This window comes from Halyomorpha halys, unplaced genomic scaffold (genome assembly GCF_000696795.3).
Source record: "Halyomorpha halys isolate HHAL.00 unplaced genomic scaffold, Hhal_1.1 Scaffold1874.1, whole genome shotgun sequence".
Lineage (NCBI taxonomy): Eukaryota > Metazoa > Arthropoda > Insecta > Hemiptera > Pentatomidae > Halyomorpha > Halyomorpha halys.
Window position 1 is genome coordinate 262,261 of NW_027111317.1, and position 14,327 is coordinate 276,587.

General features: G+C 26.9%; 1 protein-coding gene and 1 long non-coding RNA gene across 5 annotated transcripts in view; one reads left to right on the plus strand and one right to left on the minus strand.

Annotated features, from left to right (window-relative positions):
* LOC106690797 (MDS1 and EVI1 complex locus protein EVI1-A) overlaps positions 1 to 3,570 on the minus strand; it is a 239,930-nt gene extending 236,360 nt beyond the window's left edge. For 3 of the 4 annotated variants that reach the window (XM_067049334.1, XM_067049333.1, XM_067049332.1), the window contains exon 1: positions 3,469 to 3,564. The gene's annotated coding sequence lies outside the window, so the exon portion shown is untranslated. Of the gene's footprint in view, positions 1 to 3,468 lie in introns of all 4 variants that reach the window. The other variant, XM_024361158.2, reaches the window with a different exon arrangement.
* A 206-nt stretch (positions 3,571 to 3,776) lies between these two features.
* The window catches only part of LOC136796239 (uncharacterized), a 37,108-nt gene continuing 26,557 nt past the window's right edge, over positions 3,777 to 14,327 (plus strand). Inside the window, exons 1-2 of the long non-coding RNA XR_010843925.1 lie at positions 3,777 to 3,832; positions 4,629 to 4,792. This is a non-coding gene — a long non-coding RNA (uncharacterized lncRNA). The remainder of the gene's footprint in view (positions 3,833 to 4,628; positions 4,793 to 14,327) is intronic.

A 14,327-nucleotide genomic window follows, 5' to 3' on the forward strand; every position in this document is an offset into this window, starting at 1 on the left:
AAATTTATATTTTTTTTTTTTGGAAATAGAAAAAAATAATAATAAAAAATAAATCTTAATGACTTAAGGGGAAAGATATAGTGTGAAGATGCCACTATTATACCAGAAATGTTTCTTTGCTTTTTTTTAGATAGATAATTTTTTAACTAACAAATCATTCATAACTAGAAATGTTTTATGCTTATACTTTATTTCCTAACTTAATTTAGTTTGAAAGAGTTTTTTTTTTAAATAAGGTTTTGAAAAGTATATTGGATTTTCCAACCGTATGAAATCGACACTTAATACAGTTAACATCAATCTAATTTAGGTAATATATATAATGTTTTAATTGTTTTCTAGTTATATAATTTCATAACTATTTATTTTTGCTTCCCAAATGGTGTATGACCTATGCACTATTAATAATCAACATGTCTAATTGTATTATATTGTCCACGAATCCCACACAAATAGCAAAAAACCCAAGTATAGAATAAGAAAAGGTTTTGCGGAAAAACCTCAGTTACAATACAGATCCATTTTGTCCAAGTTTTCGGTGACATCTTCACGGGCCGTTTCCGTCGTTTTCACTTTCCTGTCAAACGTTCTAAAAGAGCGTATCCCGTTATTAGGGAGACGCTGGACCAAGAGGAAGTAACCCCTCAACGCTTTCTAATCGCTTCTAATAAGTCGGAACGCTGACCATCCTTTGGAGGCGATCTTCATTTCGTCGCCCACCGTTGAAGTCTCTCTGACAGTAACCGACTTGTGGATTCTGCGGCTTTCTTTGAGATTTCATATTTTTTGTCTTCATTTTTCTTTCTCACAAGAGAGTGAACATTGGGAAAATTATCGTCCAAGATATAAAAAGCTAAAATTTTGTACTGTTACAAATAAAACCCAAATCACGAGGCCGGGAACAGCTTGAATAAATAAATACAGTAATTCTTTTATTCGTAAAATAATTCAATCCATCTTCATATTATTTTGTTTATAGGATTCTAGTCTATACGAATAATAAATAAATTAATTAGTGTAAGCTAACGGCTCTATTCAGTTTAATATTCATCCCTTCTATTTACTCTGAACAGTCTGTACTAAAAAATTTATAACTCTCTGAGCCAGGTTTTTATTTCTTTACAGAGGAAGCGATAGTCAATTAACGGTCTTAATAAAATTTACAAGCCGTTTTAACATAAATAATCGAACCTGAAAACAGAAATATTTTTGTAAAAGTCGTAAAGGAATAAGTTTTGAGGTGCTGGAAATCGTTTTCTTAACAAACAACAAGTAGTTGAAAAAAATATAAAATAAAAATAAATAACATTTTCAAAATTAATTTAATGAGCGAAGAAGCATTCAGAGACTTTTTTTTTAAGATACCACGTTCTCGTTTTATCGCTCTCTGACTCCTTGGACATTCTCTACTAACTTATTTAACAATTTAATCAGAAAAGTCGTAAATTCAGCAGTTTTATGCATATTGTTTTGAAAAGCTATTCCGTTGTGCAAATGACCGTTTTATAGGGTTGGATTTTACATTGAGCTATCAATTTGTTAATCGCGGCTTAAAATACCGAAAGCGACTGTTATTATATAATATTATACGTTATATATATATATATATATATATATATATAATATTATTGACAATTGCAAACATCATAGATCAACAGATTAATGACAACTAGTTAATCATCTCCTAATCTGTTAAATTGCATATCCGAATGTACAATTTACATTAAAACATGGCACTGGTCACCAGTTACGACCTGGACATATGTCAGTCCAAGATCTGAAGCCAAAGGCCGTTAAAATTTCCGAGAAGGGTTGTTCTTCGGGTCGCTCCCTTATCGATACCCCGGCTTTCTTGTAGGCGGATTTATAACATGGGGCGAAGTTATAAATGCGTTGGGTAACTGTAGCCCACTACCTGAGGCCCTGATAAATTAGCTACATGCACTTCCCGAACTAGGGCTTCGCCATTCCGTTAGCTTCTAGGAGTAATCCGTTTCGATTTTCCGTTTTCATATTTTTTTTCGGATGATTCTCATCTAATAGGAAAACTCAAAAAAGAAGAATAGTTATAAATAAGTTATAGAAATAGCTATAATGTTTTCTTATAGTATCGTAGTATTTATTTTTAAATCATTTTGAATTGGATCGAATCTGATTGTATACCCATTGAGCAATTAAAAGAACGATAATATAAGAATGTTTAGAAACAAGTATTATAGTTTTTTAGGACGACATTAAAAATATAATAAATTTTAAAATTAATTACAATATTTTACAATTTTAACAGGCTAAAATTCTCAGAGCAATCAAATCACTATACATAAGTTTATATAAATACATTTAAATTGTCAAAACGGTAAATTATGAAATTCAGAATATGGTTGGAACTAAAAATGTCTAATGATCTTAATATATTTATATTTATGTTTGAAAATACAATTTACTAATTTTTTGTTACAGAAAAATGAAATAATTATTTTTTTTGATATTTAACTGCTGTTGTTATTATTTCTTTCTAATTTATATATTTATTTTCAGAATATGCCTATCATATTGTTTATCTTTTTAGCGAAATCGTCAGTCCAATCTCCATCAGTCCAAAATGATGTTTATGAAAATTTCAGTAGCTGTGTTTGTATTATGATTGCCGATTTAAGGTGGCTGCTTATTTCAAATTTTAATTTCCGCAATTAATCAATTTAAATTTTTAGCTATTCGTGTCACAAATTTAGTTATAACTTTTTCGTATTCGGAACAGAATAGAAAACAATTTTATAACGCTACAAAATCCAAGATTTGGGTTGTTCGTATTTAACAAAAATGTGTGCTAAAATCCAAATTTTCAAAGAAACATTCTGAATATTTTCAATAAATACTATATATGTATTTTAAACTAAATAAAAACTATTTTAGTGCCTATTGCTTCATTTGGATTAATTTCTTGTCATTAATAAAATAAATAATTTTTTTTAATATTTTGTTTTTAATTAAAACTAAAAATATTTAATTTCAATTATATTTTTCTACGATTAAATTTACTGCCGCTTTTAATTTTTTTTTTTTTTAATGACAACCTTTTATCGTTATCCTAATCAGAAGCTCGGACGATTTTTCTTTTTTATATTCTTTGACATATCAAACGACGTTATCACAAATTATAAAAAATTGTAACAATAAATAAATTTTAAAAATTCTAGTATGGATACTGAAATAAGTGATTGTTATCAACAAATAACTGTAGATTTTTATTTTATATTTCATAAACAATGAATTATTTATGATAATATTTTAAAGTAAAATTTAAAAATAGTTCATTGGAATTTTAAGCATATTTTAAAAATAATTTAGGTGTTGTATTTTATTAATATTGTAATTTCATCGTAATTTGAAGGTGAGATTTGAGTAGTTTTTTTTATTATAATTTTAACCGCGGACTCAGCTTGAAGCAGATACTATGCTATTGTTTACCTGGCAGTATCGGAAGAGGGAGGACTCCTGCGACTGCGGTCCGTTAGAAGCACAGGACACACACCACTACTACCATAGGTCACTACTGGTGGGAAGCGTCACAGACACTGCAGCCCTGGTTGGGCCGCGCCCGTTATCCCCCCACCCCGCCTCCTGGCCCCACCCTCAAACTCTCCCTTTCCTACCCCTGAGGATGTTCTCGCTACCCAGTGCCCTAGTTTCGAGGGGGAGGGGTTGGTGGGCGTGGCCTAGGCCGGAGTACCGTTAACTCCTCCCCACTCCGCTCAGTTGGCTCCAGTACATCGTGCAGGAAGGATGCGGCCGCTTTACTTCTCACCGGGCGATCTTTTTGGATACAACTTTCGTAAACATTAAAACCTAATTGATACTTAGTTTTCTATACGAACTTCCTTATTAATCTAAATAAGATAATACATTTTTTCAGATTCATAATAAAATATTACCGATTGAAGTATTGTGTTCAATTTTTAATCGCTTAGATTATTTAATTGTATGAACTTTTTATTCGTAACTCCTTTCTATTAAAAAAAAAAAATAATAATGAAGAAGGGCGAAAATAATTCCAAAAAGAAATCCAAAATACGAGAATTAAAAAAAAGAAGAGAATTCTGCTTAACCGCCTAATCAGTACCGAGACTCGCCACCTTAGCGGAAGAGCCGTTTAATCCAGAATATGGGAGTGAAAAACTCTAATATTATTTTAACGCATATATCAGATACAAATAAAAATTTAATAAATCCCATCATACATTAGTGATATATAAATTAATATATAATGAAATTAAATGTATTAGACCAATTTAAAATTATTTTAAATAAAAAGTAATTTCAAAATATGATTTAATTTGTGTACAAATGATTTTTCATTTTACAATAGTAGTTACAAAGTTATTAAACAATGTTGTTGTTGGACCGAACTAAGTAACTAATTTATGTACCAATTAATTAACTCATTCATAGTTTAAAGCAATACTTATTAGTATATTATGAAATTAAATACATTAAAGCAATTTAATATTTTTAGATATACGATTTAATTTATATATAAAGGACTTTTAATAGCACTCACTAAGTCAATTAGCTATTTTATTTTATTTTTCGAAATTAGTGTTAGTCTCAATTTTTTTTCTTTTTTACAGTCGGTTAAACTAGAGAGCCGGTTAAGCGCGGTTCTACTTTACTGATGGAATAATATTTTACCATTAAAAAACAGTCAATTTCTAAAATTTGGTCAATTAAAGGCGACAAAACTGATCGCTACCCTTGAACCATCCAATTTGCTGGAGTTATTCAACAACTATAGGTTAGTTTATTTTTAATAAGATGTTGAGGTTAAAAAATAAACTTTGTTTAGAATATGATCATATTAACGTTTCGGGTTTCCCCATCTTCTCGTATTAATATTCCTCATTGTTAAGTATTTCTACAATTTGTAGTTTCTTTACAAGCATTTCCATTTGAAATTTGTCATATGGACACTTAATTAAAATTTATAACACACAATTAAAATGTATTGTATTTCAAGCAAATCTTATCCTTGTTTCAATAAACAACATGTCTCAATAGCCATATTCGAACTTGATTAATTTTCAAAAATCAGTGTTATAAGCTATAACGTTAATACCATGAGCTATTTACTAACTACTCCTTTCTTTGTCAAGATAAAAGGAAAATAAGAAATTTAGAAATGATTCCAAAAGAAATCTAAAGTATTGTTATTGTTGAAATCGGTGTAAAAGTATTTAAAATAAAATCTTCATTAGTTCATTTTTGTAGCAAGGTTTTTTTTCTGGGTTGACCATATCGAAACTTCATTGTAAATATGGTATGGATGGTTGCTATTATATGATATCCTTGACCAGGGGACATATTAATATTTCACCGCTAATATTAATATTAATATATATATGTGTGTGTGTGTATGGATATTAATATTTAACAGTTAATCCAGGAAACTTGTTTAATCAAATCAAATCGTAACCCTTGAACCATCCCCAGTTGGAATCATTCATTTGCTATAGGTTAGTTTACTGTGTGTGAAGACAATTATTTATTGAATCTTATACAAAATTTGATTGATTTTAAAAACCATTGGAACATGCTATACTTTTAATAACATTGATTGAAATTGTTATTTGAATATTCTTATCTCTGTCAAGATAAAATAAAGAAAAATATTTAAAATCATCTCAAAATAATTCCAACGTTCTAATTTCTATATATTTTTTTTAATTTGGTATTAGGTTTTTAAAACATCTTAATTTGTCCGTTTTATTCAGTAATATTTATTTTTCATTTAATCGTGTTAAATCTTTTTGATTGTTATTATGATACCAATGTTTACTTAGATCACCATTATGTATAGCCTTTAAATGGGCCAAATTGATAATATTTTACTATTATAAGCAGTTAATTTTTTAATCTTGCTAAATCAAAAGCATCTAATCAGATTACAATCCTTTAATCATCTCCTATTTGATATCTTTAATAGCCATATGTTAGTTTATTATATTTCAAGCAAATTTTATTTTTGTTTATTAAAAAATGTAAAAATTTTGGATTGATTTTTGAAAATCGTGGTAAGAAGCACTACTATTAATGTTATCTAATTCAAGTTTAAAAATAAAATGATAGGACAAAAAAGTGGCCATTTTGTAGGATTAATTATGATTACGAGACTATTAGTAATCAATTAATATCTAAATAAGCATTTATTAAAAAAAATACAGAGGTTATAGTAGACAAGTTAGGAATATATTCAAGTATAAATGTAAATTAAAATATATTTAATTGAAACTTTATTTGATTTTAAAGTACGAATTAAAAAATTTGAATTCGAAAATAGAGTTTTTTAGTTTTAACGACTTTACAAATCAACTGATTAGAATACGTTTCTGACGTATATTTTCAAATCCTTCCTCCAGAAACAACCGTTAATTTAAGAAGCGATTCTGATAAAGTTGGGCATCTCTACAATCTTAGATCTGGACTACAAGATAACCACACTAAACGGAGGATTGAAGAGTTTTCTAGATATCGGTAAGGGTAGCGACATTTTATGTCTCTCATTTACATTCATGTTTTATTTATTTCCCATTTTAAGCCTTATCTTCTTTTATCCTATATCTCGAGAAAATAATTTACCTCTAAAACCGGAAATATACAATACTTATCTTCATTCTTTCATTTGTTGAGAGCTTATTAGAGATTTACAAGAGCATAAACTTCTTTAAATATAACTTTCCTAATAATTTACTGTGATAATGTTCAAAATTAATTTTATGAATATTCCAACAACATTGCTAACAAGATAGTCCTAATTTTTATATAAGCATACATTTATTTAAAAAATGATGCATGACGAAGAAAAAATCAATTATTCTTATTCAATTTATAAAAAATAGTGCAGCGATATATTAAAAACTAAATTACGAAATTCGCGTAGGTATATAATTACTCATGTGGAGGGAACGCCTACTCCTAAAATTAATCTTACGGAGGACTTAAATATTAACTATCTGTTTTACGTTCTAAATAGATGATTTTGTTTTTAATTTTGTGAAAATTGCTACAATCATAATTTATGAAGTATTGTTCCGTACGGCTTCCGCACTTACAGAGACATTTCAAATCATCTATCTACCTTTGGTTATTTGAATCTGGAGTAGCTTGATTGTTAAATATGATATTTATTATTGGTTTTCTTAATTATACTGTCACATTGAAACTTTTTAAAGTTTTTATTAACATTGTGTTTGAATGCTATCTACAAGGATGATATAACTAACGTATATGAGACAATTATTATTCATATACACTTATTTTTTATTTATAATTAATAAAGTGTGTTTATTAATTATAAATAAAAAATAAGTGTATATGAATAATAATTGTCTCATATACGTTAGTTATATCATCCTTGTAGATAGCATTCAAACACAAATTATTTAGACCGCTGCAGTTACTGCCAACAAAATTTTTAATGTTACTGAGCTTTAATTATTTATTTCTATGCCGAAAAATGGCCTACAATTTGTTTTTGTTTTTCTAACAATCAATTATGAAAATAATTGTATAATTTTATAATAGTTACTTTTTACCATGACTTTATTACAGTTCCTGGTAAAGTATTTTTTATACATTGTTTGTACGATTTATAATGTAACATAGATGTATAATTTATTTTATTGTAAAAAAACACATATAATATTCACTAAATATTAATAATGAGAAATCTCAATCTGTATTTTTTATAAATTTAGATAGCTTGTGGTTATTGCTATAAAGAACTGAAATAATTAATTATAAAAAAGTCGCCAAAACCTTTGTTACTTTAACACTTTCTTATGTCCTAAATTTTCCAATTTATAAAACGTAGTGCAACGATATATTAAAACTAAATCACTAAACAGGCGTAGGTACTAAAATTACTGATGTGGAAGGTACTTGAATATCTGATAGCACGTGTTAACTTATCCTGAAGATAAGCACGTATATTTTAACTTACGTTATTTTAGTCATAACATTTCCAGAATTAATAAACATTTAGTTTAGAATGCTTAACAAATTATTAGTTAGATTTTATTACTTTTTAACAAAGCCTAATATATTGCTTTAAAAAAGTTCTTAAAAATTCATTCTAAATTTATGAAACATCAAATTCTTTAATTTTACAAAAAAGTAGTTTGAACAGATATTTTACTTATTATTTTGTTGACTCTTTTAACAATTATAACGTGCTCTATTTAAAAAAAAAATACTAAAATAGAATGTAACTAATATTTGAAACATTATTATTTTGAAGTGAAATTATTTTATTCAATCAAAAATAAATTGCTATTCAAATCATATGTGCTAGCATTTAGTCGTTTTTGTTTTAAATATAAATACCAGTAATACAAATTTACGACTTGTCTAATATCAAAGATCAGGTCCGTTAAATGTTTAAGCAATTAATGTCACAGTAATCAAAACAAGTAATTTGCAATTAAAAATATTGCACATAAAGTTTTTTAATGGTATCAGGCAGTAAATATTTGAATAAGCAAGATGTTATCTGTTTTTATTGAGATCAACAATAAAAAATGACTGGAATGCTCAAGACAAATATTATTTTTATAGAATGTTGATCTATTGATATTATAATCTCTAATCTGCATATTTAATTAAGTGTAATTAAAAAAAAGGTGTTGAAGGACCATAGGTTTTTGTGATTTTTGATAATTAATGATATCAGTTCATTATGACAATGAATTCAAGAGATATAAATTTTTCAACCTTCGCAGAGATTTGAAAAAAATATACTGAAATATATTTATTTAGATTTTTATAAGTAGGTATATCAAATGAGTTGTATTTCTGTTTTTTGGCAATACAATAAATTATACGTCTATTGGATAGTATAAATGTTACAACAAATTTATAAAAAATATTTTATTAGTAACTTTAATAAAATTATAGTAAAAAGTAAGAAAAATATAAAATTATATAAATATGTTCTACAATTAATTGTTTCTTGATAAAATAATTGAAAACAATTTATCATCACAAGGATAGATGAATAAAGTTCAGTAATATTGTAAATTTGATTGCTGGTTACTGCAGTGATCTATAAATTAAAAAATAAACAACAGATTGTTTTCCACAAGAACCGTAGAAAGACCCCTCTGTGCTCTTAGCGAGTTTGAAAAACCTGCGCTCTCTAATACCAAGGAGTCTAAACAAATATTTTAGTATTTCTATAAAATTGCTTGTTGTTTTAAAGTAAAAACCATTTATTTATGGTTAAATTTGAAAATTAAAATGTTTTTATGGTTAATTTTGCGGCCTCTTTGTATCTACGCCCTTGGAAGGCGACCTATCTCGCCACCCTTTAGCAAAAGTCCTAAGAATAAGATATCTATTATAAATTTACATTTTTTTAAATAATTTAAAAAACTTATAATAGTTTCATTACAATAATAAAAACAAATAAAACAGTGATTGTCATATTTAAAAATCAAGGTACTCATCAAGATTCGAAGTACCGAAATGGTAGATGATTCAAAATGTTTCCACAAGTACGATAGCCTTGCGGAACAATACATAGTGAATTATAATTGTAGCCGTTTATACAAAATATAAAAAATAATTTTCTGTTTTTAACGTAAAATAAAAAATTCTTTAACTATAGTGATTATACAAATATATCAAAGATGGTTGGTTACCAACGTAGTAAACATTTGGTCCAGAGCGATTAACACTAAAATATTAGACATTATTGGGTTTGTTGTTGGTTAGATTTGAGGGCAAAAAACTACTGACGATTATCATTGCCCTTGTAACTAAGAAAAAATAATTTTTTTTAGTTAATAATTATCCAACCAGATATCAAGCTTTTCATAACAAAACTACTATGATGCAAATTTTACAAATTAATTAATGATAGTGATACTTTATTGTATTTTCTGTCCGATATTTTCATAAAATAGATTATTTGGATTAACAATGGCTGACCAAGGAAACCGGAGGGGGAGACCCGTCCACGGCAAATGGCCCTTTTTTCATTATTTAACTTATAACTTTATTTTGAAAAAATACATTATTTTATCCACCAGACGAGCACGTTATTTTCTTTAAGTTAAAATAGCAGGTATATTTATTTATTTATAGTTTTTTATGAAAGGGCTTCAATAATTTCAATGAACTACAGCTAACAATAATTTCCTCCCAGGCACCATATTGTTTAGGTACACTATTGAGGATTAAAACAAAGGTGGAGAGATGGAGGAAATAATTTTGTTTAGATGGATTAATGTTGATACAAGATGACACGTTGTACAGAAGAAATCCGTTTCTATTTTAGCCATCCTATATTTTTTTTTCATCGTATTTAGGATAATATTTTAATATTGAAAATGTTTTTTAACATTTCATGTTTATTAAATAGATTAACTCGAAAAGTAACTGCACAGCATATTTCAACTATTATATATATTTTGTAGTGCATAAAAACAAATATGTAATAAAAACTCCATACTAATAATAATATTTTTTTGGACGCTAAAATATATTTTTATTTTATCCTTTCACCTATATTACTACTTCTTTTAAATTTCTACTAAAATTTGAATTATTTTAATCTCTTCTTATCCTTCTTTTAATATTTCTTATAAATTGGCTAATAGTAAAAGCGCATATGTATAAAATAATAAATAATTGACAAATATATTAAAATCACACACAGGCATATCGTTGGTGTTTTTTAAATATAACAATGTTCAGAAGAATATAATTTGAACTTTTCCTAATTTGAAAAATTCTTTTTGGATGAATAACGTCAAATGCATTTATATATATTATTAAGAACCCGGTAGGTATATTTCTAATTGTATTTTACAAAGATAGACTAATTAATAGATATAAGACTAGTTAATTACTAATTTATGACTATTCTAGTAAAAAGTTTTATAGGATTTTTTTTTTTAATTTTGTTTTAAAGCATTAATTGTTAGCGTTTTTATGTGTCTTAAGGTATATAAATTACAAACATAGGTATATAAAGATACTTCCAGGAATATCCTAAATTACTATTGGGACTTTATCAAATTTATTAACAATTTGTATATTTGCTGGATTCCTAGTTATTTACTTTTTCTATTTTATAATTCAGCGGGGTAACCACGTTACACACATCAAACAATGTAGTTGTAATTTCCCTTTGTGGATGCATTGTATAATAATAAATACATACATTTTTATTCAATTGGCTTATAATTAATTATAATATTATAATACGAATATAATTATAATGGTATAATATAATAATACGAGTCTAGGGTAATTTTATTTGATCAATGCTACAGATGAAGGGATTTTCTGAATATTACATTTTTTTAAAATTAAATATTTAATTATATGGTTGAATAAAAAAAAAAAATTAGAGCTCATTAAGAATGTTTTGTGTTGAATTAGAAAAATAAATATTTTCGAACGTTAAGTCTAAATGAGAGTTATTCCTCTTCAATGCTTTTCTTCATCAGAAATATGTTCAGATATAACGTAATTGGTAATACATATATTAGTAACAACATTGTGTTTTTTTACTGAAATTAACATTAGTTGCATATGTAATATAATAAATGTCTGCTAAATTGAATAAAATAAAACAGGATTGACTTATTTCGAACCTAAACTTTCCAAAAATTCTCAAAATAATATATTCGGAAAAGTCGTATAGAAAAAGTCTGGTTTTGATAATCCCATCTATAGTTTTCGGATGATTTAATAAGAAGGTAGTAATTATCTAAGTCCTTATTTGATATTATATTGTGTTATTTTATATATACCTATTACTAATTTTTATTAATATTTAATTAATTTATAATTATTTATAGGCAGAGATTACTTTCTTTTGTCATATCAATATATTTTATTTACATCTCCATAGCGTGTTTTGTTTAGAAACACAAAGCTACTAACTGAAAAATTAACAAATATTGTACTTATACATAATATCACTTAATTTAATTTAAAAAAATTTCTTTTATAACTAAAAAATTGATTAAATTAAAAAATTGACATTGTCTACACTATAAGATGAAGGGTTTTTAAAATTGTAAGTTATTATATAGTATAATGTTTAAATGAAATTAAGATTGCATAGTAACAAAATTTATTAATTTTTTTTTTTTTTTTCCGAACCCTCTAAAAAAACAGAAATAAAATGTGAATTAGTAGTGCATTACTGTGTAAGGAAGAAAAAGTAATTCGTGTTGTGTCTTTCCTTTTACTACCTTTGGTATTTTAAGGTTACCTGTTATTTTTAATTTTACATATGAGTTATCCATGTAGGAGCTATTTTGAGTCCGGAGGTGAGGGCCCTCCTCGTGTTATATCGCATATAATATAAAAAATAAAAATAAAAATAAAAATAAAGATAATAAAAATAAAAATACAAATAATAAAGACAATAGATAATGGTGAAATGATAAGAGAAACAGTCTTAAATCTTTGAATTTGTAATGTTGTCAGTGTGAAGACAGGGAATGATTGTCCCGTAACGTAAACATTTTGAATGTGTTTGAGAAAATATAATGATGTGAAAATAGAAGTCATATTTAGACTATAAATTAATGAAAATACATAACTTCATACAAGATATAAATAAATAAAAAATAAATCAAATAAACAAAGAATAAACAAAATTTTCAATAAATAGTGAAGTTCAATAATTCAGATGATTTTCATTTATCACTCATAAATTTTTTTATAGAAAAAAAAGAAAAGAAAACTGAAATTTTTTCCGACAGTTTAAATTTTAACTATAGTACTAAAGTTGAACTTAGGTACAACGAATTTGATAGAGTTGTTAAACTTTAGTTACAAGGAGGAATTATTCTTCACATTGAGGTTCGTTATAATGAGATTACAATGACTAAAGATTGAGGTTCACACCCTTATTCATTAACCTTTATAATACGAATTTTGTTTAATTTTACCTGGTTGGGACGATTAATGTATTTAATAAGTGGAAAAATAAATGTGTCGTAATTGGAATTTAATTTTTTAACAGCCTTATTTTGCAAAACCAGTAAAATCGTGGCACAAACTTGATAGTAAATTTACAAAATTAATGGGAGACGGTGATTGGCTTCTACTTCTCTGCCTCGCCCCCGGAGTTCAGCATAAGGCCCGCCTTTTTAGCTTCACCTTTTCTAGCATATTAATCTTCTCGTGTAAACTCCTCCAAGACTAAACACGATCATGAAGGAGCGGAATTTTGCATAGGGACTCGGAATGATTCCAATGAATCATAAAGGAAAGCTCTATTTATTTTACCACAGTGAGCACATAGATTGTCTGTTGTATAGAGGGCCTTATTGCTGTACAGAGGTTGCCAATGCAAAATTTATTTGCACAAATGTAAATTATTTTTTGGAGAGATAATTTGAAGTTCATTGTATATAGGTTTGTTCACTATTTTTCTCTATTTTTATAAGAGGTATATTTAATTGACTCAAAAAGATTTTTAAAACATCATTATGTGGAAGAACTCGTTGTATAGAGGCTAGTAAAGTCGAGATTTCATGAATAATAAATAGAAAAGTTAACATTAAAATTATAATTATTTTACTTGATGAGATTTTCATATAATTTTGCATTTATCCTCCCTTTTCTTTAAAAAAATGGACATGTATGGCTCCACGAGCTCCAAAACAAAATCACAGCATGATCTCGTTCAAGTAACGCGGAACTAATGATTAATTTAACTGACTTTCCCAACGTTCAATATTTTTATAGCTCATAAATCGCTGTTAGATACATAAAAAAAGTACTATTTAAAAAACTGAACTTTACTTTCACCCATTAGAATTACAACTTATTAAAGTGTATAATCATTATATATTTTATAGTGTTGTTACAGCGAATTTAACCTTTTTTTTAATAGTCAATTAAAAAAAGGTTTACTGCTTCGATATAACTTATACCAGGCAGATAATTGAATAATTAAAAGTACCACGGGCTAAGGCTTTTTTTAGCCTCTATTTTATTCATTTTTTTTTTCTAAATATCAGAGGATGTATGTTATTTATTTATTCATTGTAGTGTGCTTTTATTCATTTTATTAGTTATTTATATGCCTAAGCATATCGATGCATATAAGCAAGCATATAAAAAGGACACAAAGCCTGAACGTTTGCAGATGGTTTGAATGGTGGTGGGAGTGAGAGGAGGGGGGAGGGGAGAAGTAATGATTGATTGTATCGAGGAGTCCCATTACAACCACCAGGGAGACATTTTATTTATAATCATAATTGTATTACACAATCCTTCAAGTCAGTCAAATAATATATACA